General features: G+C 42.5%; 1 long non-coding RNA gene across 3 annotated transcripts; it reads right to left on the bottom strand.

Annotated features, from left to right (window-relative positions):
- Window positions 1–13,963: 13,963 nt before the first annotated feature.
- On the bottom strand, window positions 13,964–16,038 carry LOC147152633 (uncharacterized). Of its 3 annotated transcripts, XR_015088653.1 has the most exons (3): window positions 15,873–16,038; window positions 14,501–14,618; window positions 13,964–14,364 (listed from the first exon to the last, which is right to left on the bottom strand). It is a non-coding gene; the product is annotated as an uncharacterized LOC147152633 (long non-coding RNA). The 3 variants fall into 3 exon arrangements; XR_015088655.1 differs by lacking the exons at window positions 13,964–14,364; window positions 14,501–14,618 and adding an exon at window positions 15,251–15,515; XR_015088654.1 differs by lacking the exons at window positions 13,964–14,364; window positions 14,501–14,618 and adding an exon at window positions 15,251–15,525.
- Window positions 16,039–16,356: the final 318 nt, after the last annotated feature.

Consider the following 16,356-nt stretch of genomic DNA (forward strand, 5'->3'; position numbering starts at 1 on the left):
TGTTCAACACTGAACACACGGTCCAAATATTCTACTGAACAAGCATTTATCCATCTATCAAATTGTTGTGCTCTCCATGACCTCTTTTCTTCTCATCCTCTCCTTCCTGCCACCATCCCTATCAGATGCCGTAGCCATCTTTGGATTTGGCATCAATTTCCTGGTCTTTGGCCCCAGATGTGTGGCCCAGGTGGGTTACACTAAAACATGCAAATGTGGTTTTAAATTGAATTGTCAGGTAATTTGATTACTAAAAACAATAATTCAACTAAAACTGATGTTGTGCATAGGTGGGCACTTTATTCTTTTTTGACCGTCTGTCCTCTGTCCGCGACCTGGGTACGCTTCCTTCCTTGTCCCTCTGTCCTTATTCATAAAAGTTCTCGTCCTCCGAAACCGTCCGTCCTCGTCCTTCTAAAGTGCTTTCATGCTTACATTCCGTCGGTTGGACGGAAAACTACCTCTGTCCTAGCTTAGTCCGTCCTTTTTAAAAGAGTTCTTGTCCTCCATCTAACCGGACCATATCTATCACATACATAAGTGAAATGAAGTGTGTACCTGAATAAATATTTAAAAACAAACTATTTCACAAGAGTAAATGCAAATATATTGCAGTTAGTTGAATACAACAGAAGTGTACATAATAAATGTACAGTGCTGGATAAATAAAAAGTTTAAACCACTGTAACATAATGTACAGATGTACGGTTTAATATTAAGTACCCTTCAGTGGCGGGCCGTGCCTTTCGGTCGTAAACCTTGACTAAGCCAAAATCTCTTCACTGCAGTATAACAGTGCACAATCATTCTCCAACAACATGTGATAAGAATATAAAACTTCAAATGAAATACATCATACTCACCAGCGATGCTTATTATTTGTAGACAAGCTCCATCTGCAAAAATTCTTTAACCTATTAAAGCCTAAAGCGCCTGGCTCAACAGCTCCAAAAAAACCTAAGGTCGTCTTTGGAATTACCCTTGAATACCTGAAGTTTTCCCAGAAATTCAACACCTACAAAATAATTAATATCTCAACCCCTGTAGCAGACAGAAACATCATTCCAAAAGAATTTGAGACCTTGGACATGTGGCTTGCACACAGGCCCGAGTTTATTAATCTTTACTGTTTCAATCGAAGATGTAAAAATAAGGTGTCAGTGCAAGAGAAGCACTATTTTTAATGTAAAAAATCAAGTGGTAATTACCATCCTCTATTCTGTTACAAAGACGTTGATCTTGACATTGTCTACAAACACATATCTTAACTATATATCACGTTTGACTGGTTCTACTGGTTCAAAGTACACAAGCGCGTCGTCTATATCGCTGCCATTACTCATTTCAGAGCTCCCGCGATCGGCGGGCGACCGCTATTATGAGTCGCAAGAATTCCGTTACATCCGCCGCGGGCTTACGACACCGTCATGTGTAAATTCTGATGCATTTTATTTATTGGTTAAGAGACCGATAATCAAATAATAAAAAGAAAATGACGTGTAAAATGACTCTCTCGGCTTTAAGGGTAGGAAGAGGCAACAGCGCTCCCGGGTCCTAGTGGTAGAAACGCGGTTATGCACTCCCAGCCTTAATGGGTTAACGCCAAACCAGCCGGCTACTAGCATTCTCCGATTTATCGTCACAATGTCCAGGTTTTGTTTTCTTTTTTTGGAAAAGTCTGCCTTAAACATGCATTTCAGTTATGTACACTTGTCCGCTTCCAGCTTCATCCAATGAATCCCACATGAGTTGCTCTGAACCAATCAGCGAATGGAAAAATGCTGACCTACCCGGAAGGATTAATGCAGGCCCTCCTATACGATTGGTTCGGATTCTTCAAAACAAAAATCTATCGTTGTTTCATTTGTGCTGGGCCTGCAATCCTGCGCCAACAGGCCTTAGGAAGTTTACGCCGATACAGCAACACATAGAAGATGAAATCTGATTGGACAGAAAAGATAATAACGATAACCCACAGACGACAATAAGATGCGCTGCCAAGATACATGATATTGAATGAAGACAAAAGACTGTTGGATATCAACTTATACAAAACTTTACAACTTTATCCAAAGTTTAAAATGCAGGTCAATGGTTTTGATCATGTTTAGGACTGCAGAGACGGCATTGCTGGCCCTGACACCACACCACTGGGAACTTTAAGTACCTCACATTCGGAATCACTCATTCTACATTGTTTGTTTTTGAACATGTCAGACGAAAGATGTACAATTGTGGGAGGAGAAAAAAAATCACAGCGGTATGTATCACAAAGTGGGGCAAAGATCTACCTGTCGTGTGACAGACATCAAGCATTGGCAGATATTTTGAGAAACCATCTCACAGTGTTTGCCTCTTGCTTACACCACAGTGCCAGTCAGCAAACCAAGCAATAGGAAAACACCAGAGCTGGGCAGTTGACCCTTTTTTGCCCGTCCGGCCGCGACCCTCCGGCAATATCCATAAACATTGTCGGCACCCGCCCTGTTCCAACAAATACCCCCCCCCCCCCTCCAAAAAAAGAGATGCTAACGGAAGAGGTTTATTTAAAGACAATTAGCTGGCTAACTTGCTATTCAAACCCGCTGTGGACACGCTTCAAACGCGCCACTTACTCACGTACTTATCCAGCTGCATGTATTTACTTCCATTGCGAGCCCTGGGGTTGGTTTTGCCATTTTGTATAATTATTTGGGTCCAACAGACAACAAGTCTGCAAGCATTCAACAAGTTACTTATTTTCCACACTTCCCCTCCTTCACACTTCCCGGCCTTCAAAATAAAAGCATGCCAGCAAACCACTACACAGCAGGATTGCTACGGCATATTTCCGGAAGTAGGAAAGTGCATGATGTGCCATACTTAAGTGCTGCGCATAACTTTAATATACTCCCGGATACAAGTTGTTTTGAAAGAAGCCTAAAAAGAAGCCTTTCACCGAGTAGGTTGAGATTAAATTTGTCCGCCTCGCGAGCACGTCACACGCATGAGGGCCGATTAGTGGGCCGGACCAAAATTCACTTCCGGCCATGCTTAGTCCAGCCATTTTTTTAAAGTTTGTCACCCCCCACCCCTCCGCCCCAAAAATGGGCATCCGGCCAGGCTGGAGGGTCCGACTGGTTCGGTCCAGGGACGGACTGCCCAGCTCTGGAAATCACCATGACATGATGGTGGTACATTTGTGCCTACTCAGATTTCTTTTTGGGTGCAATGGGAAAAAAAACATTTAGAAGTTATTCTATTCATGGTTCCTGAAATATTAATGTGCTGATTTAAAAAACTAAAAGAAATGCTTAAATTGTCACATGTTCACATCACCTTCAACTTTGGATTGTCTTTTACTGCTTCAAAATCTTCAGTGCTCTGACTTAAAGTTGCTTTGCTGAACCTGAATCAGAGCTATGCTGGCCATTGAGCATAGCGGGCAGACGCCCGAGGTGGGGTCTCCTATCTCTAGGGTTGAAGTAACCGAGGTAGTTAAAAAGCTCCTCGGTGGCAAAGCCCCGGGGGTGAATGAGATCCGCCCGGAGTTCCTAAAGGCTCTGGATGTTGTGGGGCTGTCATGGTTGACACGCCTCTACAACATTGCGTGGACATCCGGGACAGTGCCTCTAGATTGGCAGACCGGAGTGGTGGTCTGCCTTGATAAGAAGTCGGACCAGAGGGTGTGTTCCATTTACAGACTAATCACATTCCTCAGCCTCCCTGGTAAGGTCTATTCAGGGGTGCTAGGGAGGAGGGTCCGTCGGGAGGTCGAATCTCAGATTGAGGAGGAGCAATGTGGTTTTCGTCGTGGAACAGTGGAGCAGCTCTCCGCCCTCAGCAGGGTCCTGTATGGGAGTTCGCCCAACCAGTCTAAATGTGTTTTGTGGACCTGGAGAAGGCGTTCGACCGTGTCCCTCTGGAAGTTCTGTGGGGGATGCTTCGGGAGTATGGGGTACCGAGCCCCCTTATGAGGGCTGTTCGGTCCCTGTACCACCGAATTCAGAGCTTGGTCCGCGTTGCCGGCAGTAATTCGGATTGGTTTCCAGTGAGGGTTGGACTACGCCAAGGCTGCCCTTTGTCACCGATTCTGTTCATAACTTTTATGGACAGAATTTCTAGGCACAGCCGAGGTGTCGAGGGAGTCCGGTTTGGTGGCCTTAGTATTGCATCCCTGCTTTTTGATGATGATGTGGTGCTGTTGGCTTCTTCATGCCGCGATCTCCAACTCTCACTGGAGAGGTTCGAGTGTGAAGCAGTTGAAGCACCTCCAAATCTGAGACCATGGTCCTCAGTCGGAAAAGGGTGGCGTGCTCCCTCTGAGTCAGGGATGAGAATCTGCCCCAAGTGGAGGAGTTCAAGTATCTTGGGATCTTGTTCGCGATTGAGGGTAGGATGGAACAAGAGATTGACAGGCGGATCGGTGCAGCATCTGCTGTGATGCGGGCTCTGTATCGGTCTGTCGTGGTGAAGAAGGAGCTGAACCAAAAGGCGAAGCTCTCGATTTACCGGTCGATCTACGTTCCAACTCTCACCTATGGTCATGAGCTGTGGGTCATAACAAAAAGAACAAGATCTTGGATACAAGCGGCCGAAATCGTTTTTTGCTCCGTAGCGTGTCTGGGCTCTCCCTTAGGGATAGGGTGAGAAGTTCGGCCATCCGGGAGGGACTCAGAGTCGAGCCGTGGCTCCTCCGTGTTGATGCCTCCTGGACGCTTTCATGATGTGGTGTTCCAGGTATATCTCACCGGCAGGAGGCTCCGAGGACAACCCAGGACACGCTGGAGAGACTATGTCTTCCAGCTTGCCTGGGAACGCCTTGGGATCCCTCTAGAAGAGCTGGAAGACGTGGCTGGGGAGAGGGAAGTCTGGGCTTCCCTGCTGAAGCTGCTGCGCCTCTGTGACCCGACCTCGGATAAGCGGTAGACAATGGATGGATGGATGGATTGCAGACGCCATTTTGGGGCGTCTTTGTGGTTCTGTATAGTTATTATTTTATATTTTATTTTTTTTAAACGCAATAATAATAATTACATATTATTTTCCTCAATTATTCCCCAAGAAACCAGCCCACAATTTCGAGACAGAAGCTCATTAATGCATTTGCAATGTAGACAGCACACAGCACTAATCATATCAGTGCAGTGGCAGAGCTATGTGGCAGCCAGGAGTGATCAGAAGTCATATTTAAATATTGTACCAGATCATTTGAATTGAACGTTTGATTGTTACAGTCAATATCAACAAATTGCATTATTTTCACAACATGGCAAGCACACAACATGGCTGAGAAGTTATTGTTTATCATACCATCACAGTCATGGTTTCATGAAATAAACATATCCACAACATATCCTATTGTATTATGAGTGTGTTGAGCAAGGTTCAGGATATTGTGTGCATTTTATTTCCTGAAACACAGACTGTCGATGGTATGAAAAACAATGAGTTCTCAGTTACAGAGGTGGTTGTGACCATGGGTAGGCACATGCGGACTGGTCTTAGCAAAAATGCCAGGGCTGATTTTTAATTCCCGACCAGACCTGACATGACCTGATTAAATAATGCTGCACTTACTAAAGTAAAGTAGAATTGGCTTCTGGTGGTTGAGAAAAAGTGCAAAGGCAGAGTGATTGGTAGAACTCTGGCTATCTTATACTGGCAAGTTAAAGTTGTCAGTGACCTTTGTGAGACCATCCAGCGGTTGTTTAAAATGATCCACTCATGAACCCCGCACCTCCCACTGCCACCTGGCCCCTACCCCCAGTTGATGTTCATGAATTTATGGCCTTTCATAAACCCTTTTCAATATCTGCTGTTGCCCCAAGCCATGATGCTAGTTTAGATGGGCTGATTTATCATGGTGCAAAAAGAGCATAGTGAGAACATTTTTTAAAGGGAAATTTCCTTCACTCCACTTTTCGTCTGACAGAGGTCATCATCAGGGTCATCAAGGGCTCTCCAAATAGGACGTGACCTCTTCAACTGCATCATCCTGGCCCTTCAATAATCAGTCTCCCCTCTTTATAGTTCTCCATGTTATTACTGTTTGGGACTGCAAAAACAGATTTTTGCCTCCGGGTGATGCATTTGTATGCACACATCACCACACTTCAACAAATCCAGTAGGACGCTATTTGCAGTTTGGACAGATGGACTGACAAGCACATAAAAGGAACAAGCAGGGACGTGCAGTCAGGGCAGGCAAGTGAGGCAGAGCCTCCTTGTCCCCTTCCCTGCATGTGAAGAGAAAAAAAAACAAATAAAGATTACATTACTGTAAACTATAGAATGCATTTTAGTTCACTTTGTATTTTTTTTCAATCCAATTAATGTCAAGTACTTCATCATTAAAATAGCTCAACTTGTGTATTTCCTGTTCTAATACATGGGCGAGAAGGGGGGAGTCATAGCCAGAGATGGGCACCTATTTTGCCGGTCCATCCTCCATCAGCGACCTGGGCACCCTTCCGTCATCATCCCTCCGTCATTATTCATAAAAATAATTATTATTCAAGCCGCAAACCGTTGGGGAGCATGACCTTTGATGACACAAACCGTTTTAGCGCATCATATCAGTGCTGTTTACAGATACATAAACCAAGTATAGAAAGAAAACACCCACCTCAAGTCATAATCAATTTCAGTGAACCGCATGTTGCTGTAAGGTTTTGATACCTTTTGGATCCATATTCAGAACATGTGAAATAGTGGATGCCTGAGAGGGGACCCCCCCAGATCCACATTCAACATTCATTAAGTCATCACCATAACCTTTTAGAAAACACGTGGTGGTGTGGTCCTTGCTGGTCAACTAAATATAGTGTGCAGCACTGTATGAGTCTCGTGGTCATTACAGGGTTAACACGGCAAAAGTAGGCTGTGTGAAACCTATTATAATGTTAAAATGCAAATGTGATTATGTTGGTGAGGTCCCAAGGTAACCCTGACATTAGCAAATCTGTGTGAATATAATTAGCATATCTTCTTTTAGCCGCTTTGCTGAATTGGCTGCAAATTGGTGAGTGGGATATTAAGGCATGAGCACATTCATCATGCTGATTATTACTTCAGTGTGAATATAACATTTTTTGGGGGGAGTGAAATGACAATGTCTATGTTTGTGAGAGTTGTACAGTCTGATATAGAATTCAAGGAGTTCATAACAGATTGGTTCAACAAGTGTAGAACCAGTGGCAGAGCCGTCCCCAGACCTCGGACTTAAAGGCCTAGATAGACCAATCCAACATTGGCCAACACAGACAGCGACGTTAACCATGAAAGTACCTTCTGTGCATGCCTGAAATGTAATAATCCTCCATACTATCGGCGGTGGTAGTCACTATTCCTTAGTCTTAGAAAAAGCAAACCGGAAAGCTGTTGGCCGGGGTCGGATTATAAAAACGTAAAAACAATGCATTCAGCTATATTTTTCGCTCCCGATGAACTCTCACGCGAAGGAAACCCTTAAGATCTTGACAGTGAAATAGTTACATTGTCAACCCTCGCTCTTGTAAGAAGATTAAGGCAGCAAAGGTGTGCTCACTGTTTACCCGCATTTGTCACTGCCTGTTTGTTCCCTGTGCGCTGATTCGCTAGGTAACAGCCAATCAGAGTGACCAAATGTCACGACTTACGACACCGAATCAACATGCTGAAACGCCCACCAGACGCTTCCTGACGAGGTCCGATCTTACGACGGTGTTCGCTACATTGATCAGACGGGGCAATCAGACGCCCCAACGCATACAGACGTCAGACTGGTGTATCTAGGCCTTAAGGGGGCCACATGAAATGCATGGTGGGAGGGAGGGGCCAATTACCTACAGACGTTACTTTCCGCTATATAACTGACGCCACCGCACTCTGTTCCCGCAGCACTGCTGCTCCCAGGCAATAGTGTTGAATGTCACCCTTTGTGACAACCGATGGCAAGTTTTACCATATAGCCAACATTTACAGTACATATACATAGACATCATCTTCAATACGCATATAATAATAAAAAATATGCGTACATCAACCACTGAAAATATTAGAACGATCACCCCAATATTACCCATTTAATGGCTATAGCATTTTCCTTTCCAGAGAGGCAGTAACTACAGAGGTTTATGCCGTTTTCAATGAGGAAAATGCTTCGTCAGTAAAATATCAAGTGTTGTGGCAATCGCTGTGATATTTTTAGCAGTGTTGTTTTTGGCAGGCATTTGAGATTTAGTCTTAGTTTTAGTCTTTTGGACAAAAAGGCTTATTAGTTCTCGTCGCATTTAGTCATTCCTATTAGTGATAGTCTAGTTTTAGTCGACAAAAACTCCAAAAGGATGTAGTCTAGTTTTAGTCGACAGAAACCCCCAAAAAATGTTTTAGTCTAGTTTTTCGTAAATTTAGTCGATGAAAATTCAAAAAGGTTTTAGTCTGTTTTAGGTAAAAATAGGCATACAAGGTTTCGTACATACATTCCTTACATACAGGCATATATTTTTTAACTGATTCGTCAAAAAATGTAAGTACTTTGGCGGCTAAAAGGCTAAGGCTAAAAAGTCATTCAATATTGGTGAAATAAAAAAACCTGTGGATTCGCGTTTCTTATTGTAAACACACATACACCCCAACGCGGACCAACCGGTCCGTTGTAGAAAAATGGTTGGGGACCACTGCCTTAATCTACTTTTCATATTTGACTTTACACACAACAAGTGAATGAATTGACATTAGCCTTGACGTTAGCTCAACCAAAATAACTTATGCTTTAAGTCAGCCCATTTGCGCCACGAGTTACGTGGAAAACTTTAAGCACAATGAAATTGATCACAAGCCGATTGTTGAATAACTAAGTGCAAGTAAATGTATACAATATATGTTAACAGGACGAGTTGGGACAAAATATCAGCGTGGTGAGCCATCAGATGTCGCTTGAGATTTGTCATTCTTTCCACTTGGTTTGTAGCCACATTCACCGTTGCCGCTGTCTGCAATGCATTGCGTTGTTCTTTCTACTGGGTTGTACAGAAAGTATGTCCATATCTTTCCTTCGTTTCCGACCACCAAGCCCATTTGCTGTCACTGTCGCCATGGTCCGTCAAAGGAAAGCGTGTCAGTATGCGTGAGCCGAGACCAATGACCGCAGACCTGTTCGTGTTTTGTTGTGTCAGTGTGTGCAACGGTGTGTGCGACGCGTGCGCTCTGCGTGCGGCCCGTGTGCTGTCCCGGCGGTGGGCGTGCCCAAACGAGGATAGGTTGCACCAGCATTGCAATTTTTTGAAAGACAGATTACGTGTACAATAGTAAGGGATGTCATAAATATTGAACGTCTGACGGACCACACGCTAACAATTTCATCCTGTTTCGTCTAGTCACCGAAAATTCATGTACGTCACGTCATGTTTTCGTCTTCAAAGAGCCACGTTTAGCTCGTCATCGTCTTGTTATCGTCATGAAAAAAAGGGGCGTTAACGAACTATTTCAACACTGATTTTTAGAGGTTGATGTTAGCATAAGTAGAGATGCCCACATACATTTTGATGATGAGTGATTTCAGTGTTCTGACATATTGAAGGGCTAGTCAACCCAAACATATTTTTTTTCCAGAATATGTTCTATGCAGGCCCACTAGTTGAAACAAGGCATTCTGATTAATATTGCGTTTGTGGAATATGAGTCAAGCAGCAAAATCCACCCCTTTTTATCCATCTCAGAGGGCAGCCATTTTGTCACTTCTGTCGACTGAAAATGACATCACTACTACTCAGGGCTCAGGTAACTACCAATCACAGCCCACCTGTTTTCTGAAGCTGGTCATTGGTCGTTATCTGAGCCCTGAGCAACTGTGATGTCATTTTCAGTCGACAGAAGTGACAAAATGCCGCCCCCTGAGATTGACAAAAATGGGTGGATTTCTCATACTCCACAAACGCAATATTAATCAGAATGCCTTGTTTCAACTAGTGGGCCTGCATAGAACATATTCTTGAAAAAAAATATGTTTGGGTTGACTTCCCCTTATGCAATGAGTTTTATACTGTTCCATGTTGCAGTCTCTTCGGCTCTCATTATTTACAAATATGTACATATTTTACAGACGTGTCATACTACATTACACAATTCCACACAAAAAAAACCTTGAACATACACTTTGAAAAATGTGTGGGATTAGCACGCAAACACTGACATATTTGTCGTGTATAGGCCTGTTGTGCACCTTACTATTCTCAGTAAGGTTATAGATAAGACTGGCCATCAATCAAACCAAATCACTACATTATTTCTTTATATTTGTATGTCTTAGTGATAATGAACTCAACATTAATAAAGATTTTACAACACAAAAATAGCTCCTATGATTTAATAAAATAAATATTTTTTAAATACATTTTTTTTTTAAGTTTATTTTTCGAGATCCATGCCTCTAGTGAGGGGGAGCACAAACATCTTAGTGGGCGGGCACGGCCGCCTACGGCCCGCCCATGACGGGTCTGACTAGTGGTTCAATGTACGGTACAGGCAAAGCCATCCTTACCCAATGTGGCACCCTTGGCGAGATTTTAGATGGCTCCCTCTTCTATCTGCAATTTACATACATACATACATACATACAGTATGCCTAAAGAAATTGTGTGGCATTGTTTTTACGTTGTATAAGGTAGCACCACCCGATTTTAAATACAAAATGAAATTGTAAATCATTTCACATTATAATATTGTAATTTTAAAAATAAAAATGAAACACTTAATGGATACATGTTGTCTATAGATTTCATAGTGACGGATGAAGTTGGCTGTTGTGTCTCTTATCTCCGAATTACATGTTGCCTTATTTTTTTCCCTCTATTTTATCAAAAACATACTGGCAATCCGTGAATCTAAATGTAAGCCGTTTAGGATCTACATGTACCTCCATTGTACGTGCTTAAGATGAGGTGAGGTGGCCACTGCACTACGTGTCATAACACTGGAATGTGCATGACTCAAAAATCTTTTTTTTGAAAAAACAAAATCACATTCTCTCATGAACACCAAGTTAATGTCATATGCCCGCCACCTCTGATTATTTGGTATTATTATTTGTAGTAATATTAATCAGGCATTGATTTACATAATTACATAAATACTGTATGTAATAACTAGTTTTAATTGTACATACATTGAATGTGTAATTTTGTGGCGCCCTCTGAAGGCCTTGGCGCCGTTAGTATCTGCCCTATGTTGCCTAATGGGAGAGCTAGCCCTTAATACAGAATTACCGGTACAAATGTGTGAATGGTTGTTGAAATCTAAATGTAGTGGAAAGATGGTGCGTGAATTTCTTGCTTAAAATTGTAATTTAGTGCTTGGGTGAGCATGTGCAGACACGCAGGCCTGCCTGAATTTGTTCAACCGCCACTTGAATGAAAATGTGGTTGATTTTCAGTAAAGAAATGGAAGCACAGCAGTGCGTGTTGGTTAACTTACAAACCATGCTGTGCTGAACACACACATGCCCGCACACAAACACGCAGCCAGTCTCCCGCTTCAGTTGTGTCACGGTTGCCTTTGTCGCCCGTCTACTCTTTATGAACCTATTTGGCCTAGCAACACACACCAACACAAACTAAACAGCACACTGTCACAGACACCAGACACTAGCATGTATTTTTTAGCCCTTGAAGGATATAAAGACTAGTAAATAACCTACAGCCTTTCTGACACACACACACACACACACGCACACCCCTACACAAACACACACACGCACACACCTCTTACCTCCTGAAGAGCAGATCTCAATCCCCTCTGTGACTCTCACAACAGGACTCATCTGTCACCACGCACACACATACAACAGGGGGATGGAAAATAATGATCAAGTTCTGTGTGTGTGCGTGTGTGTCAGTATTTTTGTGTGCATACACACACGCAAACGACATGCACATTCCTTGAGCCGCTGACCCGGGCTCTGTGAGTTACCATGACAACCATTTCTTCTCCATGGTTACGAGAGCCCCACTCCTACTTCTTGATCGTTTAATGCCCCCCCAACGCACACACATTTCCCCTATAGTCTATTTCCCCTCTGTCCACTTTAAATTAATCCACACAAGTATGACAAATACACTGACTACGTGTAATTGTGTTTCATGTGCAAAACTGTACATTTGTTGCTATTTTGAGCATGTGGACATCACACTGATGTTGAAAAATATAGTAACACCAAAGTCAACAAGCTTTCATAATGAAAAACAAAAGTTAAAGGGGGAGTTTGAAGTTTTCCAAGAAAAAAACGTTTTGTCATATTTTTATGATCTGACAGTAGAATGATATTAAAGTGAGCTTTGGCATAATTGTATGCCTCAAATGTTATTTCAATTATTACTTTCACACACACAGCGTCTTGACCAGAGAAGCCTATTAAAAACTGTCGGGACAGAAGGCGTGACCGAGGAGTGTTGCCGTGGTGATGCTGGGCAAGCAGCCTTGGTTTGCTTGGCCGGCTTATTTACATCCGGTTATCGACAGAAGTTAAAACGAAGGAATTGGACAGCCCTCAAGACAAAACGGTGGTAACATCACAACATTCCATTATGAATAAGTCATCCTAGCTATGTAGCAGCTGTAGCTAACATTGGCCGGGTTTTTTATGGAACAATGTATTCCAATTAGAAATGATCTGAATGTCCAAGCAGAATGAAAATGCTCCATATGTACACCTCAATTGGAATAAAAAGGCCAAATTCACAGGGGTGGGATATTCCTTTTGCCAATAGTTCAATCGGAATAGCCAGGATGCGTCCGGTCTGCGTATGCTCTCTCTTGATGTAAATACGTAGTGACGTCGTCGTATACACACTTTAAAATGGCAGAGCTCGTCTGCGATGTGAGAAATTGCTATAAAGTACTGTTAAGTACTTTAATAAAAGTGTTATAACAACCGCAAATACTGTGCTGAGTAGATGAATGAACTCCATCTTGATAAATCACGTGATGTTTGCATCGATCTCCACGTGTCACATGGCTGTAACATGGCTGATCTGATTAACAGGGTGGAGCAAGTACGGCATACATCACGTCACATGTGAACAGGTGACCAGAGGTCTTCATTCGGAATGATTTCAATCCGAATGACAAAAAAGTCTCCATGCAAACGTGGAAAATGGCTTGTTTACCATGCTCATTCTTACAGTGCATGTCACTGGTACACTAAAGCCACATCTCTCACATTGGTGAGGGGTGTGGCTTTAGTCAGAAACGTAGAAGGCGGAGAGTGAAGTGACGCTATGGGTGCGTTCGGAAAATCACTCTGACACCTGTGCACTACTCTGAGTGTGGGTGAATTTGGAAAGGCAGAAAGCGCTCTGCTCCCAGACACACCATGTAGGGATGTGACAACACAATAATTGTTTTTTTCCAGCAAGACCAATATCTCACTGGAAAGAACTTGAATAAAGGAACAAAACTGTGTTCAAACGTTGTTAATATGTTAAGAATTAAGGAAGTTATGACATTTTAAAGGCTTCGAAAAGCAGGCAAAAATGTCAATAACTATCTCCATTGTTACAGTGTAATGGCCTGTGACTGAGTGTCTGTAAAAAGCGGTGTGCTGTTTAGGGACAAGTAAGAGCAAAGCATTTTGAGGCGAGAAAAGCTTAGGTAACAACTACGTGTGCCACAAAGTCATCTCTGCAGTGCGACCGCTGTCTACCTGTTGTTTGTTTGGCTACAGAAAATTCACAACAATGCAATACAACTTTATTTATTTTTCATATCACCTGCAGCTGTAACAAAGCACTTTACATTAACCCATTAAGGCCGGGAGCGCATAACCGCGTTTCTACCACTAGAGCCGGGAGCGCGAGTCTGTGTGAAAGACACATGTCTAAGCTCAAAAATTAGGTTTCTGTCTGCTACAGGGGCTGAGCTATTAATTATTTTGAAGGTGTTGAATTTCTGGGAAAACTTCAGGTTTTCAAGGGTAATTCCATAGACGACCTTAGGTTTTGGGGAGCTGTTGAGCCAGGCGCTTTAGGCCTTAACGGCTTAACAAAATAGCAATAAATCAACAACAAAGACAGTGAAAGCAATAAATGAAAATACAAATTAGTGATACTTGTATACAATATAGACACCGGAAAACAGCAGTAAAATGTCAGTCTCACGTCGGGTCAAAAGCCAAAGAATAAAAATGTGTCTTCAAACGAGTTTTAAGAATGGAGAGAGAGAGGGCTTGTTTAATGGCTTAATGGAAGTTCATTCCAGAGGGAAAGACCGGCAACAGAAAAGGCCCGATCCTCTCTGAGGCTCCGCTTAGTCCTCGACCCCTCCAGTAGCGCCTGGTCCGCGGACCGGTAGGCACAGGGCAGGTGTGTCGGGGTGGAGAAGTTCAGAGAGGTACGCTGGGGCGAGGCCCTTTAAAGATTTGAAGACAAATATGAGCATCTTAAAATGACAGGAGTTTCCACTCTACATTATATCAAAAAAATAAATGCGGAAAACACAATTTTAACAAGCCAGAGCAATTTTTTCTGAGAAGTGCATAACAAACCTCATGTCGTGCATGATCACACGAAAAATGACGAAAATGAGTCCGTTGTCACATCCCTCCACCAGGTGCCCAGTCGGAGCGCCTAGTTTGCGCACCGTCACTCAGTTTTTGATGCACTCTAAATAACGAAATGGCAAATTTGAGCAATGCTCCGCATTTTGCATTGGTAAGAGTGAACGCTCAGAGTATTTCCGAACATTGAAGTCTTGCTAGCAGTTTGAAAACTGCAAACTTCCCCTTTCAGCACATTTTTTAAATGTTCAACATTGATTAAATTTTGGTACAGTAGAATCTGGAAGTTCAAACAAATTGTAAAGTATGCTGGTCCACCCTAGATTTGTTTGGATTTTTGAGCAAATTCTCTTTTTGGCACTGATTGAAATACAGTAATAATCTTATGAAGAAAAAAACCTCTTACCTGATAGTGACCTTTAAGTGTCATCATGTCGTATTACTTTGGTTGATGAAATAATTTGTAATTAGTTTTTAATAATCTAGAGGCCCATACTGTATTTTTACCTTTCGTATTTTGAAATTTCTTTCGTAACAAGAGGCAATATTTTCCTGTTGAGGCGTTTCATAACTTGAAAATTTTGTATGAAGAGACGTTCATAAGTACAGGTACCACTGTATAACCATAGCTATAGACCAGAACTGGTTGCTGATAGCCTTAATTCATAGCCACTTCATTCATGAGTCATATTTGACCCAGATTTTTTTTTTTTTTTTAAAAAGCCTCAACAACTACAGTGTTATGAACAGATCTTTTATTTTCAGAAGCACCACACAAACTGGAAAACTGCATTTTTCACTGAACACAAGAGTGCAAACTGGGACCAGCACGCTCTTAAACAGTATTTATCCATCCATCAAATTGTTGTGCTCTCCATGCCCTCTTTTCTTCTCATCCTCTCCTTCCTGCCACCATCCCTATCAGGAGCCAGATGTAGCCATCTTTGGATTTGGCATAGATTTCCTGGTCTTTAGCCCCAGATGTGTGGCCCAGTCAGTTACACTGAAACATGCTAAATGTATCATCAGGTAATTTGACTACTAAAAACAATAATTTAACTAAAACGGATATTGTGGTGTCACATCAAGTGTTTCCAAAATGTTTACAGCTTTGTACAAAGAAACCTGTGTTTCCTAAATGATGTAAGTAAACAGTAAACAGTAAGTATGGACAGTGTGTTTGGAAGACAGACATTTATGCACGTCATTACCAATGTATGGTCAATAAAAATAACCCTTGAACATTCTTAAACTTGGTGGGACACTATGGGCTGAAATATGTGCCACCAGAAACGGAATCTGAATAACACACAAAAGGCAAAATTGTTATCCTAAACATAAAATAACTGCATTTACTCACCACTTCTTTGCTGGATGTCTCACCGGTGTGTGCATAGAAGAGATGTAAAATTCAGGTCCAGAAAGTAAAAGCCCTGCCACAGTTTGTCTTGAGCCACGAGTGCCTCTAATCAACTGAGCTCGTTTACCTGCCAGGTTAGAAGCACCTGTGGCTAAAACAGCGTCAACGTCATCCACGGGGATGATTCTGGAATCATCCTGCTCATTCTTCTTCTTTTTCTTTATTGGTGGGTGGCAGCTGACGTTTGAAGTGCATTACCGCCAACTACTGTGCTGGAGTGTGGGTCAGAGTTGTATTGTGACTATTGCACAGTACTAGGAAAAAAACAAACAAACCTAAATTTTATCATCTCATCTTCCAAACCGCTTATCCTATAAAGGGTCGCGGGGAGGTGCTGGAGCCCAACCCCCAGCTGACAATGGGCGAAAGGCAGACTACACCCCGAACTGGTCGCTAGCCAGTCGCAGGGCACACACACAGACAC

Source organism: Filicampus tigris, chromosome 1 (genome assembly GCF_054856515.1).
Source record: "Filicampus tigris isolate MCC_2025a chromosome 1, RoL_Ftig_1.0, whole genome shotgun sequence".
NCBI lineage: Eukaryota > Metazoa > Chordata > Actinopteri > Syngnathiformes > Syngnathidae > Filicampus > Filicampus tigris.